Source organism: Lycorma delicatula, chromosome 4 (assembly GCF_047948215.1).
Source record: "Lycorma delicatula isolate Av1 chromosome 4, ASM4794821v1, whole genome shotgun sequence".
NCBI classification, from domain to species: domain Eukaryota; kingdom Metazoa; phylum Arthropoda; class Insecta; order Hemiptera; family Fulgoridae; genus Lycorma; species Lycorma delicatula.
Genome location: NC_134458.1, coordinates 128,227,929 through 128,238,630, shown reverse-complemented (window position 1 = coordinate 128,238,630; position 10,702 = coordinate 128,227,929). Strand labels below are relative to the sequence as shown.

The window sequence follows — 10,702 nt, the reverse complement described above, 5'->3', positions numbered from 1 at the left end:
ACCTACCTGGGTATGATATTTATACATTAAACCAACATATATTTAAAGAAACAATTAATAAAACTAATCAACAGTAATATAAAAACACAGCATATATGGAAAAAGCCCATGATGTATGTTAAAAGTGAAATAATAAAACCACAGTGAATACAACATTAAAAAAGTGACGTTCGATAACATCATTACATAATTGCTCAATGTATTTTGCATGTTTAAACTTGTGATGCAATGCTGCATAACAGACACAATCCACAAGGATAAGAAAGTCACAGTGAGCACAAACAGGTGCATCCTTGGAGTCATCAGATATCCATGAGCAAGTCTAGTTTGCCCTATTTGCAAATAATAATCTCCTCTTGACAGTTATTCCTGCAAGAGGAGCTTTACGGTGACACAGGTTTCTTAACTGGTTCAGGTTTATTGTTGAGGGTAGCATTCCATTCACTTTGCCACTCATGAACCACCCTCTTCAGAAAACAGACTAGATCATTCAAAACAATGTAACTAGTGAAAGACTCTTTTGTATCAGTGCTCTCATTGTCTGAATTCCAATATGGCTGGGGACCCAGCAGAAGCTAACAGCACATAAATATAGTGGTTAAAAAATACTTAATGCTGAGGTACATGAGGGTACCTCATGTACCCTCAAATACTTTCACACCATGGGGATAAAAAATAAAACAATAAATACTTTCACATCAATATCTTTATTTATCATTATTAGAACATTATATATTGTATTTTTTCCATGCTGTTTGTCTTGTATATAACAAATATTATTACGCTACATATATAGGAGGTAAAAATTAAATTAATTTTTTTTTGAAGTTAAATGCAAAATAATAATAAAAAAATTACAATAAAAAAATGAATAATTTCTATTTACAAAAAATTAATAAAAAAATAAAATTACAACTAATAAATATAACAATATTAAATAATTACAACTAGCAAAACTATAAAAAAATCTAAAAACAAATCAATTTTATTTTAACATCATATATATTATGTGTAAACCATCTCATAAATAATTAATTTCAATTTAAACTTTCATTTACCTTAAAATATTAATGATAAAATATGATTATTAAAATAATAATTAAACTTTAGTTTATGAAAAATCATTAAAACTGATATAAAAACTTATCACATTAACTCTTACTGCATTCAGCATAATTAATTTAATATATATATATTTTTTAACAATGACATCCCCATTTAATACATTATTTAACAGAACTTTATTATTTTACTGATGATGTACCAAATAATACACTACACTATAGCATTATTGAAATTATTGTTGTGATACAGTTGGGTTGATCATCTAATTAATGATCTACAATTTTATTAACTGGTTACAATTGAAAACAAGTGCGATCTATAATACTAGCCACCTATATATTGAAAATTTCTAAAGTATATGCAGGATTATGCTCTTACTTTCTAAAGTATATGCAGGATTATGCTCTTACTTTCTAAAGTATATGCAGGATTATGCTCTTACATTTTACATTTCTAAAGTATATGCAGGATTATGCTCTTACAAAAAAGATATGTATGTGGGAGATGTTGCTACAGAGTAAAAAATTACTGATATAATATTATAAATTTGTTAATAACGGTGTGTAATCATTATTGTCTGCAATTACCTTTAGAAATTTTAATTAACTCTGTTATAATTATTAATATTTTTCTTTCAAACATTTAAAAAAATAATTTTATTAAAAAAATCATACAGATGCTTCATATTGGAGATTTCTTATAATATTTTTATTTAGGATAATTCAACAATTTTAAGATTTTTAAGATTTAAGACAATTAAGAGAACAGATCATATCATGCCAACAATTTAAATCATATTTTGTTGTGCCCATGATGAGAAATCTCGACCAGTAATTTATGGTCTAAATTACTACTGGATGCCAGAAACAAAAATATTGCCAACGTGAAGTTCATGTTAAAATTTCAAAAATATATATATTTTTTTAAATTATGTAATGAACCATATTTTCAAACAGCATTAATATCCTTAAGTTGTTAATTAGGTGAAAAGTTAATTTTATAGTAAAAAAACCCAATTTTTCAACTGTTGTCATCATGTTGCACTATCAATGTAGCTAGCTACTCTTATAACATTTGCTAGTAATTGCAAGTTAATATCAGAAAGATAATACCCTGAGCAACAAAGGGATCAATAAAGTATTTTATAGATTTATGATGAAAAGCAGTTGAGTTTTACAATAATTTAATTAATGAGTAACAAAATGACAAAAAATAAAACACATGAAATTTGGTAAAAAAATTTGGTGTTAATCACTGGTGCCGAGATGTAATGCAACACTCAGTTTCAGGTCATTTATAACAAATAAAAGTATAACATTGCTAGGTTAAGATACGTCATTTGAATGGATATCTCTATGATGTTATATCAAAAAATGATATCTCTATGATGTTATATCAAAATAATTCATTAAATGTAACAGTCTTTATTGAAATCATAAAATTATTTTTTAAATTATTAAAATTAAATTAACACCATTAATGGTAAAAAAAGTAAATTAGAAAACTAATATAATAATAATAAATCAGAATAATATAAAATAAAGGAAAATCCTCTCAGAAAAACTACACATGTATCCAATAAAGAACCACTGTTATTTTTATTTAATAGTATAAGCATTTAATTATTTATAGTAATAATATATCAACAAAAATAATTACAGCTGATTTATGTGTTTAAATGTAATATAATAAATAATGATAAGAAAGAAATCTTCAGTAATAAATATTTATAAATGTATAATGAAGAAAAAAACTATATAACTCACCCTGCTTGTAAAACGAAAATAGTAAGTAAACAATCAGATAAATAAACCAAGAATATAAAGATAAAAACTGTGATAACAAATAAAATATATTGAAAACTTTACAATATTTGTACCAAATGTACCACCACCATGTTTTACAAAAACATGTAACAAATATTTATATTAATTATTTTAATGATAACAGACAACTAGTATTTTTTTAATGCAAGAAACACTATTTTTCATATATTAATGTTATTACCAATAAATATTACGCAAAAAAAATTTTATAACAATCAAGGTGGTTACAACTGAGGCAATTTACTGTTTTTGATGATCAAATTTAATTTTATCAAAAGATGTAACTGCTACAAAAAGAACCTAGAAGTAAACAGTACTACACGCACTAAGATAAAACAATATTTAATAAAACTATCTTAAAACATTTATAAGGGAACAAAATTGAAGTAATTACTTGGGTACAGGGTGAGCAATAGGGTGAGCATAGTCTCTGATCGGTTGCTACGCCATCAGTTCTTTAATACCATAAAAACCCAACTTCAGATACTAATTACACAAAGAGATTAATTGTATTTTATTACCAATATGATGGTTGTTAATTTTTAATTGATCAACAGCAATATTTCAGTCAGTTGGACTAAAATAACAACTATGTACTGAACTTGAGGTAATGCAAATTTGAAATGATCATATGACAAGCCAATATTGGACAATATAAGATAAAATAATCATGGTGTCCTGTAGAATAATGGCTTGAACATAGCTTTATTTTTGTTCTTAATATTTCCAATTCCTAACAAAAAATTGCAATTTTATTTTATAATTAGAATTAACAATAACTAGTAACAGTTTTAATAGCTTTTTATCTTTGTCAAATTAATTTTAATAAGAATTTCATTTCTAAACACACTGGAAGAGGTCAATAATTGAAGCAAAATAAAAATTGTTTTATTTTTAATGTTGTTTACAAAACTTTTTTATGCATGCAGCAGAAAATGGCTTAAAAAATAGAATCACTATATTCCTTGAAAAATGCTTGTTTTGTTTATTACATTTCTATGATAAATAAAATCAATATTTTGAAGAAAAATATTTATAAAACTGTAATGATCAATTCTTTTACTAATAAAAGAGTAAAGTTATATATGTATAACTAACAATTATATCCGATAATTATCACATGCACATCATTTATAAATTCTTCAAAATAAAATTGACCTTAATCCAATGTAGAACTTTGAAAAAATTCAGCTAAAAATAGTCATTATACATTAGAATGATATATTCTAATATAATAAGTAAAGATTCGTGAATAAATTATGTTAATTACATCAACTCTAATTTTTTTTCCAAAATATCATCTCTTACAAAGTTTTAGAAAAATAATTAGACTGACTAAACACTACAATTTTCAGACTAATATTGGAAAATGCTTTGCCATATATTATCCAAACCATATATTTTTTTTTAATGTTAACTTACTTTTTACCTCTCACAAGATATCTAAGAGTAAAAAAAATAGACATTCTATACAGAAAAACATTTAAATTTTATTCAAATCAAATTTTATTTATCTGCAACATATAACACAATTATTAACTGTAAATATTACAAATGTAATTGCAAATTTATTAATCAGTATATCTTGAAAATATAAGAACGCTTTGAAATTTTATTTTATTATTATATTTTTTAACCCTTTGACTCCCAGCCATGTTTATCTAAGCCTATATGATGTTAGACAAAAATATTCAGTCATTTCAACTGAAAAAAAAAAAAAAAATAAATAAAAATATATATATTTATATATATGCATCTTTTATTCTTAATTTCAATGATTTTTTCCTTCTAGTCACAAATTTTTATACATTTATTTCCAAAAATAAAAGTACAACTTTACTAAAACTGATTATTTCTGACATTTTTTTTATTAATTAAAAAATTGATTGGCAGTATCAATATCGACAGGGTTCAGATATATAGCGTGTAATATATTTTGACATGCATTTTTTTTTATTATAATAATAGCCAATATAAAAAAATACAAGGAAAAAGCCAAAAAATGTAATTTTTCACAACAAGAATTTTTGTGTTTTATATTATTGAAGTACATAACTATATGCCAGAATATTATGTTTGAAGCAGCTAACAATTTTAATATAAAAATAATTAATTTTGATATGAAATTTTTTTTTTTTACTGATGATTAATTCACCACAGAAACTTATAAAGAAGCTTGTATGTGGGAATATGAAAATGGATAATGTATGAAAAATTCCATGCCTGACCAAGATTTGAACCCAGGACCTCTGTATGAAAGGCTGAGGCACTACCATTTTGCCACAGAGATTGGTAAAATCGAATACATTATTTTTTTGTTTATGACTGTTTTTCTGCAAACTAATCAAATTATATTACTATACTTAATATTTTATTATCCTTTTCATCAGACTTTTATACTGATTTGACCAAACTGTCATTTTTCTTGTAATGATCAAAATAGTAACAATAAACTGATGTCGTAATTTGACTAAACTGTAATACAATTGCCTGTAATTATTCAAAAAGTATACATTGATGTATGTAGTATTGTTCTGCCTTTAACAAGAAAGCACACTGTAAGATTCTTTTTTTTTTAACCACATGTGTTTCCATAGTTTTATAGTATGTGTACAGTTGTTACTGTTTTAAGATGAACAGAGAAACATATAAATATTAAGAAAACTGACCCCATGTTTTGACTAATTTTTTTTTATTTGCACTCCTTTGTCAAAGCATGGTGGATGATGTTCACTCACTTGCAAAACTAAAGATCAGTATTTAATGCACAACTTAAAGTCTAGTAAACAGGGGGTTGACACTTCACATGAAAAGGTTTTATGTACAGAAAACTGAACACTGATTCTAAAAGGATTAAAAACTTCATTTGGGTAAAAACAATCATAAAACATAGGGATTCAATTATATTTAAAAATGTATAATTTTATATGCAAGCACAAAAAATTACAATTAATTCTGATAAAATAATAATAATAATAATAATAATAATAATAATAATAATAATAATAATAATAATAATAATAATAAAATGGTACATTTGGTAAAAATAAAAAATGTATCTGATAAAAAAATTAATATGAAATGTTAATAATAATAAAACTAATAATTTCAAAAAAGTATTAAATAAAAAATAACAATAAATACTTTCAAATAATACAAAATAATTTTATAGAAATATTTAAGTAAATAAATCACTCAAAAACGATATAATACTCTAAGCACTAAAGTATAAACTTATTTATAAATAAATATTAACAAAAAAAAAATTAACAAATTAAATAAGCACAAAATATATAAATATAGGAAATATACAAACACACTCAGATAACTTATTTGTAATTAATTATCTTGACAACTAAAATTATATTGCATACTTAATTTTAAATAAATGGGTAACCACTGAAAGGCAGTGAAAAAATATTTCCCTACTATTTTCAGATTAATTCTAAGGAACATTTGTAGAATTCTTACTCAACAACAGAGTTGAATAGCGAGTAACTTGAATGTAAAGAAAGTGTAAATATTTCAAATTTTACTTGCTTAAAAATAACAGGTCGATACAAAAACTTAATTTATGATAGAAAATTCTAATTTTAATTAGTTATCTAATTTTACATAATTCAGACTTTGAAAAAGATAATTAACCCTATGTAAACTAAATTTACTAGATCATTAACTAAATAAAGATTAATTATTTAATCTTCTTATATTCTCCATTAACATAATTTTTAAAAGCAAAGAATGATGGCATGTGTACAAATTTAATGACGGTAATAATAATAATAATAAAAAAAAAATGAAACCTAACTAAACAGCCACCACCTTCATTTTATGGTCACCTGATTCTTTTAAGCAAAATGGATTTTTTTCTGTAAAAAATTACCTTTAATTCCAAGTCCCCTCCTGCTTCTTATTCTAACCAACAGATAAACTCAAAATGACTGTTCTAAATTTAAAAACCATTTTCCAGTGCATGGTTACTCAGGGTAGTGAATTAAAAGAGTAAAAACATTTTTAAATAATTTTTTCATGCAGGCACTTTCCTTCCCTGAAATTTGGAATGTTTGATTTTCAGTCAAAAAAAAAAAAAATTTATACATATATATAATGCTGTACTGAAAAAGGCTGCATTAAGAAAAAATATTTGTTTTCAGTATAATATTGAAATATTTTTTTAAATGTTTATGCCCGAAAATTCCAAATGTTACATTACATTATCAGGAATTTTATAATGCATTAATGAGATAAAATTTTTAAAAAATAAAAGAAAAAAGATTAATGGGTAAATCTTTAGTGGAATCTCTATTCGAAAGAGATGAGAAAAAGTCAGCCAGGTGGTATCTGTCATTTATGCAGGACTGATAATAGAACAGTTAATCAGTTAAAAATTAGTCTTTTGTATTTTTTATAAAAGTGTAAAATTAAATTTAAAAAAAATTATGCATATTAATAAAAAAAAAAGAACCATATGCACAAGTAATACTGAAACAATTATTATAAATAAAACATTTTTTTTTCAACTACCTGTATGTATTATCTAAATTAATGCAAATTATATCAATAGATATATTTTTAAATATTAAAGAAAGTGTTCTAATATTATTAAGTATAATAAACTTCTAAATTTTTTTTTTTTTTTAATCCCCTAAAATTTATTCAATATTTCAGGTTACAAAAAAAGGAAAAAAATCACAGTAAAAAATGTTCTCCACTGTCTTTTATTCCCATTTCAGTGGTCACCCTGATAAAAATATTCATCATAAATTTGTATTTAATAATGTTAAAAAACAAATAGATCACACTGCATATGATTACATTCACACAGTATATAAAAAATATGGGTATGTAAATTTGCTAAAAATCTAATTCAATATAAATAATTCATAACCTACAAACCAGTCTTAAATAAGTTTGTTCATACACATTTTTCGAAATGCATTTCCATTAGTAATTTACACATTAATTGATAGAATAAGATCATCATTTACAATGATACCAAGGAAGTAATCAAACATCAGTAGGAAGGAGGGAAATCTAGTCTATGAAAAAAAGCTGATAATCATATACAGGTGAAAAAAAAATTAGGAATAAAAAATAATAACAAAAGCATTTATAGCCAATTTATGTTAAAAACCACTTTTTCATAGTTATGTAATAAACCATGTTACATGAAGTAAAAAAAAAACAATATAAATGAAGCTGGATTACATGAAATCTCAAAAATTATGTAAATATAAAAATCTATTTTCAGTAGGAAAGTTACAAATGAAAACCAGAACTAACTTTAATATTAAAATCTGTACTAACTGCAATCAATTTACATCTTACTTTCTGAATGGAATAAAATACCTTTAAATAATTAACTTATAATAACCTCTCTTCATTCAAATTAATCTACTTCCATGACAAAAATGGAGAAAAATAATATGTAATTATATAACAAGAGTCAAATTTCACTGGTATACATATCTTACAGAGAATTTATTTTAAGATTAACAATCTCCCACCCAAAAAAAGAAAACCACACAGTTTGACTTTATGTACTGGATATTATTATAAAATCAGATCTTTCTTTAATTTTCTACACGTTAGATAAAAAGAAAAAAAGAATAGTAAAATGGTAACATGAAAAAAAGTACAGATTAACTGTTTTAATTTTCAGAGACAGGAATAACATTTCATAATAACTATTTCACTAAAATTAGGAAAAATTTAAAAAATGAATTACTTTTAATAAATGCTTAGGACAAACATTTAAAACGATTTAACTATATTTTTTGCAGTCAAATCTATTTATAAATCTTTCAATTTCTACTAAACAGTAAAGACTATTTTTGAACCAACAAGCTCCTGTTAACAGAGGTCTGCAAATTAATAACATTCCTCATTCTCACCTTCATTAAGCTAAAAAATAATGTTAAGTTGCTGATATACTACAGTGTACTTATTAATTATAAACATCAGATGATGAATTGGCACTAGGTATGTGGTTGTCAACTGTATATAAAAAAATGTTTCTATTTTAACTAATTGTAGTTAACTAAAAAGAAAACTTACAATGGTTACCATGGAAAAGAGATTATTACAATAAATATGGAAGAACTGATAAAAAATATTCAAGAAATACAATGTGACTGGAAATACAAAAAGACATATTTAGAAGAATATCATGCAATTATTTTTTTAAAAAAACTGGGAAAATTGGGCTTCAATCAAAAGGGTAATACATTATGTAAAAATAAAGGTAATTTTCTGGTAGAATAGCCTACCTAAGGTTGCTGATTTCAGGGCCAAAACTACAAAAGAGGGACAAAGCTTAGTTTGTTTCCAGACTGATGTTTTTAACAAGTCAACATAAAGTTGCTTAAAGTTGACTTGCTTAAAACATCAGTCTGGAGACAAAACCTACTAAATCCCTCCTCAATTAGATTGGTTAAGAAAGTCTCTATTATATTATGTATTTTCTTGCTACAATATAATCTGCTGGAAAGATATAAAAATTATATGAAAACGACAGCTACCACACTGAATATGATTGTAAACGACCATTAAAACAATGGTTAAATAGAATAAAAATAGACAATGAAACTGAATAAAATCAAATTCTATTACATTTAACACTTTCAATTAGAGAATATTTAAAAAAGATTAATTATTAAATAAAACACTCATATAACAAACAAATGTATATGTATTTGCATTCAAAATTCTGATAGAAAATAGAACAACATTAATGAACGACTAAAACATATAAAACACTGTTTAGTTTTAAACTTTACCAAATATATTAAAAAATATATATGTATATAGATATTCTATGAAGCAAATATAAAATTGAAGATTTTTATAACTGTAATACTTGACTAACAATTTTGAATTTTTTATAACTTTATAAAAGGTTACATGATAGAATAATGAAATTAATAAATATTACAAATTAAAAAACGAAAAAAATAATAAATTTTTAACATGCATAATAATTCTATGAGATGATAAGAATGGGCTAATTAAATTTCTTTAAACAGATTATTTTAATAAAAAATTTACAGACAATTCAGATACTAATAAAAAAAGATCTATCCCATAAGCAAAATGATTTCTGACAAAATTAGAATATATAGGAAGTGTTGGGTAATACAAATTTCAATGTAATAATAGTAAACCTTTCCGCTGGTTCTAAAAGTAAAATATACATTTAAATATAAAAAATACAAAATAAGATGAAAAAAATTATTACTAATACAAATATTACTAATTATTATTAACAAATATTACTAATACAGATAAAAATTCAACGTTTAAATTTGAATAACCAAGGGTTAAATTTCATCTATATGGTAATAGTTCATGATAAATATTAGGAATGGACACCAATGCCATCATTACCTTATCTACTAATATTCTTACTATTTTCACAGCTAGTTTTAAAGTGTAATAAATTAAAAATTGTGTTCTAGATAATAGCAGAATCTAAGTCATTGCTAATAGTACTATGATTCCAACTATTCATCTTATACAATAAGTGCAGCAAGAGCTGAATTCATTTATTTTGTGAAATGGCACTTTCAACTACTTGATTTTATATTTTTAAATTTAAATACAATATGTCAAAACTTAAAATTTTGAAAGCCAGGACCACTTTATTTGAAGTTGAAAGTTATGAAAATATTATCGGTCAGGGCTATTTTTCATTCAAACTTTCTCTGAAGAAACCTAACAGCATGAAAACTAATTCAGACAATTAAAGTTTTTAAAACTTTCAACAAAATATACTGTAGTCTATTCTTAAAAACTTTTAAAATGGCAAATAA

General features: G+C 23.9%; 1 protein-coding gene across 1 annotated transcript in view; it reads right to left on the bottom strand.

Annotated features, from left to right (window-relative positions):
• Positions 1-688: 688 nt before the first annotated feature.
• LOC142323866 (SPRY domain-containing SOCS box protein 3) overlaps positions 689-10,702 on the bottom strand; it is a 46,587-nt gene continuing 36,573 nt past the window's right edge. The window contains exon 7 of the transcript XR_012756175.1: positions 689-4,595. The gene's annotated coding sequence lies outside the window, so the exon portion shown is untranslated. The remainder of the gene's footprint in view (positions 4,596-10,702) is intronic.